Raw genomic sequence first — 17,950 nt, 5'->3', positions numbered from 1 at the left:
AGATGCTGAGACTGACAGCCAAACATTAGGAGGAGCTCCAAGAGTCTTGTGGAAGAGTGGGGAAAAGGATAGAAGTTCTTGAAGGGGTCAAGGACACCCCAAGAAGACCAACACAGTAAACTAACCTAGCCCCAAGTAGGCTTACAGAGCTTGAACCACCAACAAAAAAGCATGCATGGACTGAACCTAGGCCAGCAACACATCTGTAACTGATGGGCAACTTGGTCTTCATGTGGATCCCCTAGCAAGTGGAGCAGAGGGTGTATCTGACATGGACTCTGTTGCCTACTATTTGATCACTTTCCCCTAGTTGGCCTGCCTTGTTTGGCCTCAGAGGAAGATGATGCACTTAACCCTGATACAACTTGATTGTAGAGGTGAGTTGGTAGGTGTGGGCTCCTCTTTTCTGAGATGGGGAGGGGGAAAGGGGGAAGGGTGGGACAGAGATGAGAGGAAGAAGGGGGAGGGAGGGGGCTGTGATCAGAATGTAAAGTGAATAAATTAATAAACTTTTAAAAAAGAAAATATAAACCTAAATAACTAGGAAGTCCATATGTTACTTGCAGTATGGGGAGGCAAGAAGGTCTGAAAAGGTTTGATGATAATAATTGGGAATTGCCTGAGTCTTCTTGATATGATTGAGCCCTTCAGGTAAGCTAATTTTCTCTGATTTAGAGGTATGAATCAAACAGAAAATACGGCCAGACTCTTTTGGATCTCTTTCTTTCCCTGGTGTATTTTTTTTTCTCTCTCCAAACTTGTATGAGTGATATGCTTGCACTCTCTAGAAAAACCTCATTCTTCAAAGGAGCCTGTTTTTCATTTTAATCTCTCTTGTTCCATAAACATTAAGCAAAATAGCCCTTGTGTGGTGTTTTTGTTTGCTCTCTCTTGTTGTGATAGGTACTGTGAACAAAAGCAACTCGGTGACAAAAGAAGGGGTCATTTGATTTATTCATCCAGGTGACAGTCCATCATTGAGGCAAGTTGGATCAGGAACAGAGGCTGGAACCATGTCATATCGTTGCTTACTGGCTTGTTCTCTGGCTTTCTGCTCAGTGATCTCTTTTATACCACCTAGGATCACCTGCCTAGGGATGTCTCTGCCCACAGCGGACTGGGTTATCAATCATTAATCAAGACAATTCTTCAAAGACATTAACCACAGGCCAATCTATTCTGGGTGGTCCCCAGTTGAGAATTCCTCAAATGATTCTGTGCTGTGTCAAGTTGGCAGCTGTAGCTAATATCTCTTTTTCAGAAAAACTGTTCATTTGTAGGGATCAGAGACATAGCTCAGTGAATAAAAGAACTTGTCACCAAGCAATGATAATCTGAGTTTGATCCCTGGAATCCACAAGGTAAAGTAGAGATCTGACTTCCACAAGTTATACACACACACACGGACACACGTGCATGGGTGCAATTTAATTTTAAGGTAAGAGCCTAATGCAAGTTAGGATCCTATTGCAAGAATTTTAAAAATCATAATTTCAAAAACGTCTATCTTTGTCTTTTGAATTGGTATAATAAAATCCTCAAGGGAGAATAACAGAACAATAAGCATATTTGCCACAGTTCTGAAAGATGGAGATATTATCCAACTTAGTATGTGATACTGGCTGCTCACTTCCCCTAAGATGGCTTCCTACAGACTCCTCTGCAGGGAAAACTTCATGGAAGAAATAAAAGATCAACACAGGCTCTTTGTAAGAGCTTTCATTAGAGTACTATCACACTGAACAAAGAACAATCAATGCCTTCATAATGTAATTGCCACTAAAAAGTTCACACCTCTTAATATTATTGCCTACAAGATTTAAGTTGCAACATGGATTTCTGAGGGAACACTATTTGGAATCTATGGTCACCAGCATTGACTCCTAACAGTGAAATGAAATATTATCAAATGCTTGAAACCTCAATCAATGGACTCTCACATTGGTGAGTACAAAATCAAAATGAGCACGACCAGACAATAAAAGATTGCAAAATTATTATCTTCAGCGGGTGAGAAGATAGGAGTTATCTCTATAGCAATGTCCCCTTGAACAAAGGAACTATGGGGATTTTATGCAGGGAAACAGTATTTATTCATAAAGGGACACACTTTAAAGACAGGCATGCTAAGTTAAGGCATGTGTCCCTGAGCACACGCATCCTTAAACACACTTAAGAAGTACATTTCTGGGCTGAAGAGATTGCTCAGTGATTAAGGAGAACTTGCTGCTTATTCTGGCTACTCTTAAGTCAACTTGACACAAGCTAGAGTCATTTGAGAGGAGGGAGCCTCAATTGAGACAATGTCTCCATAAGATTGGGCTGTAGCCATTCAGAAGGCCAAACAGGATAGACATCAGAAGTAGGAGAAGACAAGGAACAGGACAGGAGCCTTCCACAGAGAACATCTGAAAGACTCTACCCACCACAGTATCAAAGGAGACTGAGACTCATAGCCAAACTTTGGGCAGAGTTTTGTAGTGTCGGAATCCTTATGGAAGAAGAGGGAGATAGATAGACCTGGAGGGGACAGGAACTCCACGAGGAAAAAAACAGAGCCTAGTGGGGCCTCCAGAGACTGATACTTCAACTAAGGACCATGTATGGAGAGGACCTAGACCCCCTGTTCAAAGGAAGCCCATTGGCTGCTCAGTTTCTACGTAGGTTCCCTAGTAATGGGAACAAAGGCTGTCTCTGACATGAACTCAGTGGCTGACTCTTTGATCACCTCCCTAGGGGGGTGTAGCCTTGCCACACCACAAAGGAAGATGATACAGCCAGCCTTAATGAAACTTGATAGGCTAGGGTCAGATAAAAGGGGAGAAAATCCTCCCCTATCAGGGGACTAGGGAAAGGACATGGGGGAGAAGAAGGAGGGTGGGTGGGACTCAGAGGAGACAAGAGAGGGAGCTGCAGTGGGGATACAAAGAGAATAAATTGTAATAAAAAAGAAACAAAACAAAAAAAAGATTTGTTTTAAATATATATATATATATATATATATATACATATATATATATATATAATTTTTGGAAAAAAAAGATTGGGCTGTAGGCAAGCAGTGGTTCTCAACCTGTGGGTCACAGCCCCTGTAGAGTTGAAGAACCTTTTCACAGGGATTACTTATCAGATATCCTGCATATATTCTATTTATTTTACAATCCCTAACAGTACCAGAACTACAGTTATAAAGTAGCAATTAAATAATTTTATGGTTGGGGATCACCAAAACATAAAAAGCTTTATGAAAGAGTCACAGCATTATTTCACATCCAGTACTACAGGGTATTTTTTAAAATTAGTTATTGATAAGGTAGGGCCCAGCCATATGTGTGTGGTGCTATCCCTTGGCTGGTTGTCCTGGGTTCTTTAAGAAAGTAGGCCAAGCAAACCAGTAAAGCAACACCCCTTTGGGGCTTCTGCATCAGCTCCTGCCTCAGAATTGCTAACTTGAGTTACTGCCCTGACTTCCGTGGATGATAAACTACAAACTGTAAGCTTAAATAAACCTTCTCCTCCACAAGTTGCTTTTGGTCATGATGTCTCATGACAGCAATAGAAAACCTAACTAAGACTGCTCTTACAGAGGAACTGGGTTTGGTTCCCATTTCCCACATTAGGTGGTTCACAACTGTCTCTAACTCCAGTTCCAGGGTTTCTGAAGTCTTCCTCTGGCTTCTTCAGACACTTGCACATATGTAATGCACATGTTGACAAACAGATACACACATAATTTTTTTTCTTTTTTCTTTTTAATTTTTTATTAATTACACATTATTCACTTTGTATCCCCCCCCTGTAGCTCCACTTTTTAAAAAGAAGTGCAACTCTGAGTATGCTCATTTTAATTTAAGGTCTCATTCAAGAAGAAAACTTGACAGGTACATTTTTGGAATTATCTAGCTGAAAACATGGAATATGTGTTCAAATATAGTGGACAAGAACATACTGAAACAAGCATGCTCATCTCATGTCATAAAGAGGGTGAATGGAACACAACTTTTGGGGTGCTGAGCTTTTAAACATAGTGCACTGGAATGATTCTGGGAATGAGCATTTTTCATCATGAAGCTTTAAATGGTGAAACAGAAAGAACACTTAGAAGGTACACTAATAGAAGAGTCTGCCCCTTCAAGGTCTGACATTCTTCCAGATGAGAGATTTAGAAACACCAATGTTGTGATAAGCATTCAGCTTTCCAATTCATTAAGTTAGGACTACGGAGGTAGCTGACCAACTTGTTAAAAGCCACCAAACTAAATGCATTATCACTTGGCCTCAGAAAAGACTCTAATTCTACTTACTGCTCTGCCTAGTGCTGTCATCCACCCCTGGCAGCATTGTAGAGTTTCTGTGAGGCTCCAGAAGACATAGATAATTCTTCCTGAACATATTCTTGTCAAGGAAATTCACTGTTAGCAACCAATTTGTACTTTCTGGAGACAAGGAGAGGAACCATTGGTTAACTTAGCACCAGAAAGCAAAGGTTTGTAGGTGAGATAGCAGAAAGAATATACAGTCAGCTCTACTTACTACATAGGAGGGTTAATACTGGATGTCATCTTGACAGGACCTGGAATGGTTACTATTGGATGTAAACTTGAGAAGCTCTAAAATCAACAAGCAAACAAGCCTCTTAGGACAACTGTGAGTGATTACCTAGATTAGGTTAGCGTCTGGGCATGCTTGGGAGATATTATCTTGATTGGTTTAAATAAAGTGGGAAGGACTACCCTAAAATTGGGTCTCTTTCTGTTCCCAGTGCAGCTCATGGTTCCAAGAAACATGTGGAACATGTAGTGGCTCCAAAACACTGGCAGGTTTGCTCCTTGTCCATCCATTGGCCCTCACAAGCTGAGAGAATGTCTGCCTCTGATCATTTTCCTAAGGAACAGACTTAAGTATGCTCTGACTGGAGATAAAGTGAAAAAAGATTTGCATGCAGCGCTCCATTAAGATTGATGGCAAAGTCAGGAACGATATAACCTACCCTGCTGGGTTTATGAATGTCATCAGCACTGACAAGACTGGAGAGAACTTCTGTCTGATCTATGACACCCAGGAGCACTATACTGTTCATCATTATACCTGAGGACGCTATGTACAAGTTATGTAAAGTGAGAAAGATCTTTGTGGGCACAAAAGTAATCCCACATCTGGTGACCCATGATGCTTGTACTATTTGCTACCCTTATCCCCTCACTAATGTGAATGCCACCATTCAGATCAATTTGGAGATAGTCAAAATAACTGACTTCATCAGTTTTGACATTGAAAACCTGTGCATGGTGAATGGAGATGATAACTTGGGAGGAATTGGTGTGATCACCATCAGAGAAAGTCATCCCGGCTCTTTTGATATGGTTCATGTGAAAGATGCCAATGGCAACAGCTTTGCCGCTCTGTTTTCCAACATTTTTGTTATTGGCAAGGGCAACAAACCACGTCTTTCTCTTCTCTGAAGAAAAGGATAACACCTCACAATTACTGAAGAGAGAGACAAGAGGCAAGTGGCCAAACAGAGAAGTGAGTGAAATGTTCTTTAGGAGACATGCTGGAGAAGTGTTTGTACTCTTGCTACAAGCCTTTTTAGGTGACATGTTGAATTAAACACCATGATGACACAAAAAAAAATTAATAATAGGTGGTGGTATCATCCCATGGGTTGGAATCTAGGACTGAATAAATAGGAGAAAACAAACTGAGCCACAGTCATTCATCTCTTTGCTTCCTGATTGTGTATGTAATGTGACCAGCTGCCTCCTCAAGCTTCCCCACCTTGACTGACTATACTCTGGAACTGTGAGCCCAAACAGACCCATTCTCCCTTACATCGCTTTTTTCAGGTTGTTTTAACATAGTAACATGATCATCTTACCCCAGGTCCTCTTTCTTGTTTAGCTTCTTTAGGTGTACAGATTTTAGTATATTTCTTCTATCTAATAGGTCTAGTACCCGCTTATGAGTATATACTGTGTGTGTCTTTCTGGGATACCTCACTCAGGATGATCTTTTCTAGATCCCACCATTTGCCTGCAAATTTCATGATTTCCTTGTTTGTAACTGCTGAGTAGTATTCAATTGTATAAAAGTACCACAATTTCTGTATCCATTCCTCCATTGATGGACATCTGGGTTGTTTCCAGGTTCTGGATATTATGAATAAAGCTGCTACAAACATGAACAAAAGTCCTTGTTGTGTACTTGAGCTTCTTTTGGATATATGCCTAGGAGTGGCTGGATCTTGAGGAAGCACTATTCCTAATTGTCTGAGAAAGCACCAGATTGACTTCCAAAGTAGTTGTACAAGTTTACATTCCCACTAGCAATGGAGGAGGGTTCCCCCTTCTCCACATCCTCTCCAGCATGTGTCGTCACTTGAGTTTTTTATCTTAGCCATTCTGATGGGTGAAAAGTGAAATCTCAAGGTCTTTTTGATTTGCATCTCCCTGATAGTTAAGGACATTGAGCATCTCCTTGAAAGAGGACCCGGGGTAAGATGATCAATCCTCACTTAGAAAGACAAATGGGATGGACATTGGAAGTAGGAGAAAACAAGTAACAGGACAGGAGCCTACCACAGAGGGCCTCTGAAAGACTCTACCTAGCAGTGTATCAAAGCAGATGCTGAGACTCAAAACCAAACCTTTGGCAGAGTGCAGGAAATCATATGAATGAAGGAAGAGTTAGAATGACCTGGAGAGGACAGGAACTCCACAAGGACCAAATATATCTGGGTACAGGGGTCTTTTATGAGACTGATACTCCAGCCAAGGACCCTGTATGGATATAACCTAGAACCCCTGCTCAGATGTAGCCCAGTATCCAAGTATCTACGGTAGCTCAGTATCCAAGTGGGTTCACCAGTAAGGGGAATACACAATGCAATGTTAACCAGCAACAAAAAATAAAAAAGGAAATCATGAAATTTTCAGGTAAATGGTGGAAACTGGAAAGGATCATCCTGAGTGAGCTATCCCAGAAGCAGAAAGACACACATGGTATATCCTCACTCATATAGACATATAATATAGGACAAACCTACTACAATCTATACACCAAAAGAAACTACTCAAGAAGGACTATTTCTGACATGAACTCAATGGCTGGCTCTTTGGCTTCTCCCCACCCCCTGAGGGAGGAGCAGCCTTGCTAAGCCACAGAGGAGGACAATGCAGCCAGTCCTGAAGAAACCTGATAAGCTAGGGTCAGATGATATGTGAGGGCCTCCCCATCAGTGGACTTGGAAAGGGGCAGGGAGGAGATGAGACAGGGAGGGTGGGATTGGGAGGGAATGAGGGAGGGGGTTACAGCTGAGAATATAAATTAATAAACTGTAACTAATATTAAAAATATATATAAACAAAAAACAAACAGTGACATGAAAAGAAACTAAGACAGTACACCATAGCAGAACAGGAATGCACACACATACACACAATTAGGATCTACTTCTGTACACATATGTACCACTCTGTACTGCTACAAACCACTTTCCATATTACTACTATAACATGAAAATAGATATAGAGAAAATATAAACCACTGACATGCTGTGTCTCAATAACACTTTCTTTATAAACACAAACAACAGCCATGGTAGCTGCACTTGCTGAATTCTGCCACACATTCCTAGTAAGAATCACATCAGAATGCTTATGTTGACCATTTTTTTTACTAAAATCATCATTGTCATTGTCACTGTCATCATCATTATCATCATCATCACCAGTGATGCTTTGTGCTTCTTGGAAGGCATTGTTGTCCCATTACTTCCAGAAAATATAAAAGCAAATGCTCTTAGATAAATCTTACTAGTGAGGAAGGCAAGTGCTCTAGAGGTTGATGTTGTGGCCATGTAAGAAGCATGCTGGGAGTTGCATGTGGCCCCTAGACCTTTAGGCATCTTTTCTCTGTCACTGAACTCTGGGAAACTCAGACTGTTATATGTTTATATGGGATCATTTTATGATCTGGTACTCCAAGAGATAAGTAGCAAACATTTTCACTGCTAAGACACAAAATCTACAAGGACAGAAAAATAGAAGGATATTTATTCATATTATGGTAAGCTTTTAAAAATTACTTCCCTGAATAGGCCATTTTCTTCCTTTCAGTCTGGTTATTACCTTCTTTTTTTCCAGCTGTAAAAGTATATGCTTTCCATTTGTCTGCAGAACAACACATCCCTCAATGCACAGTCATGCTTGCATGGAGTCATTAGGAAATTATCTGTCTGATTAAACAGGCATGCTAAGCCACAGCCATCCTTAGAGCATGCCCTTAGCTGGCAGTGCCAAAGCGTTATCTGACTCATGCAAAGACTCAGACCAAGGGGAGATCTCAAAAGAGAAATTGTACATTTCATAGCCAGCAACATTTGCGAAAGCTATTTTCAAGCAATTATGTGAAATAATTTCAGGAGACCAATTGGATTCTTTCAGCATGATGATTCAACAAAATGAAAAGCTTCAGAGAAAGAGAGTGAAAAAAAGAAATTAGGTAATTTTCCCTCTTATCACAATTCAACCTGTGTTCACTGAGAGCTACATCAAAAAGCTTATTGAACACAAAGTATTCTCTGGTTATTTATTTATTTATTTGCAAAATCATCATTGTCAAATTAGAAAAGATAGAGTTCACCACTTCTGGGGGTCTTAAGACTAGAAGCTCAGTACTGAAAAATGAGACTGGGTTGATCCTGATTGTGTTAAGGAGAAAATATCCAACATCAGTTATTGTAGCCTCAGACACAGCCACTAAAGTCTCATACTCAGAAATAGAGGATAAGGGGAAATACCTTATCCAGATGGATGGGTAGATGAATAAATGGAAAACAATGGATTATATGTGTTTGATGAATATATGGAAAGACAGATGATACATATATACCTACAAACATACATATATACATATACATACATAGATGATACATACTTAGAGTGATAGATTGATAAATTCATAGAATATATCCTAATTATGAAATATATAACTTAGGTGATAGATGATATATAGATAGATGATAGATGAGACATAGCTGACAGATGATAAAAATAGATGATAGATAGATAGATAGATAGATAGATAGATAGATAGATAGAAAAATAAAAAGATGCACACATAACTTACATAGTAAATGACAGATAATTAACTAGATAATAAGATAGCTAATATATATTTACATACTTTACATAAACATATGCACACATAAAATATGTAGAAATAGTGCCTGTGTAAACTTCTTAACCTACTTTTAAATCTTAGCTGTTGGTAACTATTTGGGCTTAGGTGGAGAAATTTTCACTCATCTAACCACTAATGTTTGCCAAATTTTTTAGAGTGATGGAACCCAATTTTAAGAGCCAATGGCATTCAAACACTAGAAATTGGTACTTTGCCTAGATGACATTCAACAATTACTACTCACAGAAGAAGATATAGCAGCCCACACTGCACTGATGAGTCTCCATGGCAACTGAGGTTCAGCATATTTTGTAAATGGCCTGAAGATTAGAACTCTAGAGTTGCTCACCTTGGATTAAAGCCTAAACCCATGGTCTTTGCTGTCTGCTCCACTCTGTTATCATTCTGAACTTCCATTAGGAAGATCCCACGGATGTTACCAAGGGCAAGGTCTAAAGCACCCAGAGCTCCAAATTGATATTTCTCTCCTTTCTTGATATTGCTGCACAAAACTGTGACTCATCCAAAAACTTGACAGACATGAAGCTGCCAGATAAAGAGACAAGAAACTATGGTAATGAGCAAAGACAGTCTTCAAAATAATTCACCCAAGATTGTGGCGCCTGCAGAATTCCTTCGTCGCCTGTAATTGTGTAGGGTTGAGGCCTTGTGAACTTTTCCCAGTTCAGTTCGGCATGATCACTGGTAGTCAGCCTTGTCCAATTCACATTTGGGCAGCCATGCAGTCAGTTGGTAAGAGTTTATGAATATAGATTCTGATACTACAAGGAGACACACTCTCACAGCCAACTCACTGAGATATCAATTCATGGATCTATGAATAAGTATTCTTAAATGACAATATAGTAGGTAGAATTAAATATAATGAGTACTAGTCATCAGAAAGTTGAAGAAAAGGCTTGTAAATATCAGTTTGTGACAGCCAATTAAATACAAGGCATAGTTTTTCATACATTTGTTTTTTTAAGATTTATTTATTTATTTATTTTTAATGTGTATAAGTATTTTGCCTACATATAGCTAATTTTATCATATATAGTTTTGGAGGGTTATGATGTTTAGTAAGTTAGAAGTTGTAGATTCTCCTCTAATAACCATGAGTTCACTAGCACTAGTTACATTTCCCTCATGATGTGGAATGCAAACTTGACAAATGTTACTGTATATCATGGATCTGTTTTTTTTTTTTTTTTCCTTTCGTTCAGTAGTCAAAAGTATGGGCTGCCCCATGTTAATTGATATATACATATATATATATGTATATATATATATATATATACATATACATATACATATTAAGGACACACATTTCTCTTTATACCACTTATACCCACAGAGAAGTGCAGTCTTTCTTTATCCCTCATCCAGGACACTTCTCTTTGGAATAAATAGAGACCACTTCAGAAAACCATAACCAATCAAAACACAGAGTTGTAGATCCCAGTCCCATTATATACAGCTACAAAGCACTCCTGCACCAAAGGATTACAGGATATTGTGGAAGAAAGGGAAGCAAGATTCTAAGAGTCAGAGAATCATGAAGTTTTCTATGAGACTGTGTCTCCTACTGATGTCAGTAGCTACATACAAAACTTCACCCACATGACTGCCCAAATGTGAACTGTAGAAGAATGACACCAATTGACATGCTAAAGTACCAGGGAAAGCCAATGATGTTCAACCCTATACAAAGAACTTCAGGCAACTAAGAAATGCTGAGAACGGTAGAAATAGTTTTCTCTAAGGAAAACCACACCAATTGATTATTAAATATCAAGTGGTCAGTCTTGAAAACATGCATACAAGTAACATTAAAAGGCCTGCACAGTTTATATTTAGGAATATATATATATATATATGCATATACATACATATAATAGCAATTAATGAAAACAGAAGCCAGAAATTTGAAAGAGAGCAAGGAAGATTATACAACAGTGTTTAAAGGGAGGGAAAAGAAAGAGTGAAATGTTGTAATTATATCAAAAATAAAATTAATAATTTTTAAAAAGAAAAGAAAGCAGAGCATGATGGCACACAGTTGTAATGTTGTCCCTGAGGAGGCAGAGACAGCAAGATTCCTGGGGTACACTGGTCAGCCAGACTAGCAAAATTGGTAAGCCACATGCCCTTTCCAAACAAGGTGGATGTCATTCTGAAGAACAACACCTCAAATTGACCTCTTATCTCAACACTTATATGTATATCATGTGTGCGTGCTCATGCAAGAACATTCATATACACAGAACCCAATTTTATGGAGATAATGTCTCCCTTGGAGGCAAACACTTTGCAAATTTATGTCTTATTATAAAGGTTGACTGTGCTCTTCTTTATCTGCATGGTCCTCTAGCTCTTCCTCATCTTGTGGAAATTAGAAGTTGGAGAATGTGCTAAGTTGATGATACTGTGGCTGCTGCTATGGCTTTCACCTTTGCTTCTGAGGCACAAATCCCCTTCTGGATAGCTGGAACTCATACTATATTAATTCGTTTACTATTCCTCCTTAGTCCATGCAAGTTCTTTGACACATCTAAACTCCATGCTCAAACAAGCATCACAACATCTTCATTGAAAGTAGCAGTGTCCTAACTGTCCTCATTATGCAGCTCAGGACCCCAGCACATAGGATGGTGCTGCTCACATTGAAGATATGTTTTCTAAGCTTGACTATCCAAATCTCGAAACTTCCTCATAGGCATGACCAGAGGCTTTTCTCCTAAGTGATTCTAGAACCTGTGAACTTGCCAATAAGACTAACCATCTCAAAGAACATTCCAGATTCAAACTTTGGCAGGAGCACTGTTTTAGGGGGAAGAGGTCACCTAGATTTAAGGTATTTGAGGTGAGTCAGATTGTAAAGATCTTTAAATCACAGTTGTAAAGGAGCCAGCTATGGGGATTTATTTTGTGATATTATGTAAATGAAAAGAAATGCTGAAACGTAATGTTATTCCCCAGTTAGCACAGTGTACTTCCATTCTGTTTATCAATCCAGGGCCTGACTGAAAGATAGGCTTTAAATAGGTGGGAAGGAAAACTGAGGGTATTATAGGATCAAGGTGGCTTGGAAATTATGTTGCTTGTAAATTTCTCTTTGTTTCTTTGACTTCATTTTCTGTTTCTCTCTCATCTGTTATTTGTCATATCTATTGATATGTTGATCTATCTTTTAAATATCCAACTATTATCTATCCATTATCTTTATATCTACTATTCTTTCATCTATCTATTACCTATCTATATCTATCATCTACATATAGTAGATGATTTCTCTCATCTGTCTATCATCATATGTATGCACATGTGTGTGAGTATTGTTGTTGTATTCAAATGTGTATGTGAGGATATATGTGCTCATGTATTCATGTGTTTCTGTGTGTGAAGTTGATACTGGGTATCTTCCTCTATGCTTCTCTACCTTAATTTTTGACACATAGTTTCACAGTGAACCCAGAGTTCACCATTTTGGATAAAATGTCAAGATAGACAGACAACTTGCTAGATAGAGAGCTCTTGAGATCCACCTGTGTTCCTCTCTTCCACCCACTGAATGTTGGTGCTGAAAGAAGGTGCTGCCATGATCAGCCTTTATGTAAATCATCCTGGGTATCCAAACTCAAGTCTTCATGCTTGCTTCGCAAGCACTGTTTCCAGTAAAGAAACTTTTGGTACCATTAATGAGAAACTGGAAACAAGAGGAAAGCAGAAGTTTCTTGCCAAGAAATGATTGCTCTAAAGGTCTTCTTGCTCTGTGTCATAGTTAGTGTTGTTATTTCTGTGATTCAACACCGTGACCAAAAGCAATTTAGGGAGGAAAGGGTTTATTTGCCTTACATTTACACATCATCAAAAGAAGTCAGGGCAGGAACTCAAACAAGGCAAGGATCTGGTGGCAGGAGCTGATGCAGAGACCATGGAGGAATGTTGCTTACTGGCTTGTTTCCCTTGGCTTGCTCAGCCTGCATGTTTTTAGATCTCAGGAACCCCAGCCCAAGAATGGCACCACTTACAATGTGCTGGCACCTTCCTCATCAATCACTAATTAAGAAAAATGCCCCACAGACTTGCCTACAGCCTGGTCTAATTGAGGCATTTTATCAATTTAGGTTCTCTCCTCTCAAATGACTTTAGTTTATGTCAAGTTGATATCAACTATCCAACACACCCTACATGTATTGACTTTTTTCAGGTGTAAAAGCCAAGTAACCAGAACTAGGTAAACGGATCAGTAGATCCATGCTGTAGATGAATGCATGAGGACCTAAATTCAATCCTCAGAGCCCACATAAAAATCTATGTGTGTTTAATTCCAGGACAGAGGAAGCACAGACATGCAGATCTCTGGGGCTTAATGCCCAATTAGTCTATCCCATGTGGTAACCCCAGGCCACTGAGAAGCCATGTCTTGAAAACATAACACAACAAGGTAGACAGCTCCTGAGGAACATCATCGAAGGATGCATGTGCTCACAAGTGCATACACATAAACACACACATGCACACACACCTCAAAGATAAACAGTCAAGTCACCTAGGGTCAAGCAACCTTGAGAAAACATAAGAAGCAGAGAGAAAATAGAAGCTGTGCATATTTTTAATTTATTTATTGTTTTATTAATGACAGATTATTCACTTTTTATCCCACCTGTAACTCCCTCCCTCATTCCCTCCCAACCCCACCCTCTCTCCCTCATCTCCTCCCATGCCCCTCCCCAAGTCCACTGATAAGGAAGTTCCTCCTATCCTTCCTTCTGATCCTAGTCTATTGGTTTTCATCAGGACTGACTGCATTATCTTCTTCTGTGGCCTGGTAAGGCTGCACCCCCTCAGGGGGAGATGATCAAAGAGCATTTAAAATATGGTTGTAATTAAAGTGAGAAATGAGAAATTTGAAAATGCATCTGTTCCAGTGAGCCTTATGGCCCGGTTGACAGTGTAAGCAACTTCTGTCTTATACCTAAGGCTGCTTCAGGGTGTTGATTCTTTGACCCAAAATCAAAAGGACCAGAGAACAGAAAGATTGGAATTGGCCTAGACATGGCAAAAACATACAGGAAGAAATCACTCTGGGAATAGAGCTTGTTGGAGAATATTCTTAGTGCACTGAACCACATGTGGGTGGCTCTGCAAATAGTTACTATTTTAGAGAGTTTGAAAGGTTAAGGGTAATTCATTCACAGCTTGTGCTTCCTATTAAACATGCATTAAATATAGTTTGTTCAATTAAAAGCAAAATGAAGGAAAGTTTTCACAAGCTAAAGGCTGTGTTCTGTCTTAGTGGGAAACACACCAGCATCTGAAGGCTGTTAGAGGATGTGCTCCCTGCTGTCAGCATCACATCCACCCCCAGGAGCAAAACCATTTGAGCCTGAGGCGATTTTTTTAAAATAATTTAATCACTTTACAGCCTGATCCCAGCCCCAACCCTCCTCTCCTCTCAGTCCCACCCTCACACAAACACACCCAATCTCCTCTCTCCTTCTCAGAGAAGAGGAGGTCCCCAAGGAGTATCAGTTCATCCTGGCATCTCAAGTCACAATATGACTAAAGGTATCCTCTCCAAAGTCAGGCAACAAAATCAGAGATAGCCGCTACTCCATATGTTGATCCATATGTTGACTAAGCTGCACATCTGCTACATATGTGTATGGGGTCTAGATGCAGCCCATGCTCCCTCATTGCTTGGTGGTTCAGTCTCTGTGAGCCCCCGTGAGCTCAGGTTAGTTTACTCTGTAGGTCTTTAAAATCCTCACCCCTTGTTTTGAGGATCTGCACAATTGCCTTGCCTTGTTAATGAGGGAGCATGTATGTGGCTGATAGGGAGAAGCTGATGAGTGCCATGCAAAGGTACTGAAAGTTTCCTGGGTACAAAGAAGAAAGCTTTCATTCAACTTTCTTTTTCCCTGTGTGACATTAACAGTTTCCATTCTGCCTTTGAGACAGCCTAAATCATACCTCTGGGCATCCATCCTAATTTTTTTCACCTTCATGTTAAAACTAACACTGTTGAGATGCTCTGACTCCATGGTGTATTGTGTACTTGTTGTTTCTTACTATAATGAAATACATAAAGCAATTTATAAGGAAAAGAGGTTGATTTAGTCCATAGTTTTAGAGCACGTAACAACAGGACTGGCTCTAGAAAGCCCCATGGCATTTGAAAGAAACGTAACAGGAAAAAAAAAAAAAAAGCACCATAAGCACCATGTGTCAAAGTAAAAAGTCAGAGAAGCTGGGAATTCCATAATACCTTTGGAAGGCACACTCCCAATGACATAACTTCCCCCCACTGTGCTCCATTTCTTAAAGGTGCCACCATCTCCCAACCTTGTAACACTGAGAATCAGATTACTGACAGGAGAAACTTTGTGAGACATATTTAAACCATATCCACACACAACAGTAAGTACCTGCTAACTTCTGAACCATTTTAATCAGGTAAATGCCATTGCTGTAGCCTGCCGTTCCTGCTTACATCTTGCAACATAAATAAGCTATATTTCTCAGCTTCTTTGATAGCCACACGTGCCTATAGGGCAATAAAAACCAATAATATAGGAGAGGGAATGAAATGGACAAGAAAACTCTGCTGCATGCTTTGGTATGTGATGTGCTGGACTTTTCTGAAGTCGCGAGAAACACATTCTGGTTAGGATGGGTATTCCCAGAGCCATGAACAAGGAGAAGTAATAGGACTAGAATGGTCAGAGTACTGCTCTTCTGTGAGCTCACATCTAGTTTCCATCCTTCTGGAGTGTTTTAAGGAGGATCAATAAATCTTGCTTCAATTCAGGTGTTTCATATCCACCTCCAAAACCTATGTATTAAATAGTAGTATGTTGAGGGATAGTAGAACTTGTGAGAGGCAATAATCTTACTAAAGGTCTTTGGGTCATTATATGTGTGCCCTGGCATATGGTGGGAACCTTGGTTCTTCTAACTCACCCCTTTGACTCATGAGGTGTGTGGTTCTGCTTTACCACACTCTAATACTATACTCCTTCCTCACCGTAGGCCAAAATCAAGGGTATAATGGATATAGTGTGTGACTGTGTAATCCCAACACACATTTTCCCTTTATAAGGTAGTTGAGTCAGATATTGCATTATGTCTTAGAAAGCTGGCCTACACACATCTTAGTCAGAAAAAAAGAAAACGAAGAAATCAGGGTGAATGGACTTTAAACACGATTCCAGCATGGAACATTTGACTTGCACCTGTGGCTTGGCTTCAGTTTCCAGAAACTCTTCTTATTATTAAACCAAATGCCATAGCACACCTCCTTACAGACACAGCTTACCAAAGTCACTTCGAAATGCAGTCAGCTCTCAAACACTGTGGGATCTCTCTGCATGGGAGGAACTAAGCCCGTTTGATCAAGAAACACTCAGAAAATCACATCCTATGGAATACTTACAGATATTTTCTTATTATAATTCCCTGAGCAGTATAGTACAACTATTACCATACACATCATACTACATTAGATAGTACATGTAATCTAGATGCAACTCATGGCAAATGAGAACATGAACATGGGTTTTTACACACGTTACACTACTGTTTAAAAGACACTTGAGCCCTGGCACTGTACGGCCAGGGAACAAACCCTGTAAACACTATGGGATAAGTGAACATTGTCTTATGTTCTCAACAATAGCTCTAGGTAAGCTGAAGAGCCCAGTTTCCCCTGAAAGACACAGAATTAAGAGGCCATATGTGCAAAATATAAAGGCAGAGCTAGAGTCAGCATCCACTGTCTGAACTATGCACTTTCCTATAACATGCCCAGTTCCTAAAACAATTGATCACCACATTCAATTGCCTTTTGAGTTCTCAAGCATTCATAATCCAGGAGAATTATGTTAATATTTTTTCTCCCTGCTTTTTTGTAAACTAAGACAAAATTTTAAAGACATCAACTCCCAAAAATATATGCCTGAAAGCTTCTAGAGGCATGGAATTTTTGGCAAGGCTTGAGGTTACATACTATATTGAACAGAATAGCCCATGAAGACCACCAGTTAAGAGATAATACTGGAGGAGGGATCCAAGATGGCAGTGCCAGGAGGACAATCTTTCTGACCAGCAACACAACAGGATCTGCAGAGTGATCAGCAGACAGAATTCTGGGCCCTAAAACACCAGCCATCGTGTTTCCCAGGTGAGAGGAAAACCTAAGGTGTGTGATTCAATCAACTTCAGTTCACCCAGCTAAACCTCGGAACAGTTCCTGGGTCACGCCAGGCGCTCAGTTGTCAGCCCAGAGCCACATGTCACCTGTGAGTTCTGATCACTATCCCAGACTGAACTATGGGCCCCACACACCAGAGACTGGGATTTCCAGTTGAGAGAAAACCCCACGGTGCAGGAAGTGATCCGGACCAACCTTAGGTCACCCAGATAATCCCTGGGAAACGACCCCGGTCGTCGAAAATCCCCGGAAGCAGACACCCAGGAGCCAGTCCAAAGTGGGGTGCTTAGCCGCCAGCACAGAGTCCTGCCTGTACACCTGACTCACCATCCCAGACAGAACTGAGGGTCCCAGGACACCAAAGACTGAGCTTCTCTGTCAGGTGGAAATCCACAGTGAGGTCAGAACAGTTCTGACCTCAGAGCACTCAGCCGACACGCCCCCTCAAAAAAATAAGTTCTCCTGAAAAGTCCCCAGATTGCTGCAAGCACCCAGGAGCCCAGGCACCCAGTTGCCCAGTAACCAGCAAGGCAGAACCACAAGCATCTG

The 17,950-nt window shown here is 40.1% G+C and overlaps 1 pseudogene; it reads left to right on the top strand.

Annotated features, from left to right (window-relative positions):
- The first annotated feature begins 598 nt into the window (after window positions 1-598).
- LOC110565222 (small ribosomal subunit protein eS4-like) lies at window positions 599-5,534 on the top strand (annotated as a pseudogene).
- Window positions 5,535-17,950: the final 12,416 nt, after the last annotated feature.

This window comes from Meriones unguiculatus, chromosome X (genome assembly GCF_030254825.1).
Source record: "Meriones unguiculatus strain TT.TT164.6M chromosome X, Bangor_MerUng_6.1, whole genome shotgun sequence".
Taxonomy (NCBI): Eukaryota; Metazoa; Chordata; class Mammalia; order Rodentia; family Muridae; genus Meriones; species Meriones unguiculatus.
This window is presented reverse-complemented; position numbering and strand designations above follow the sequence as displayed.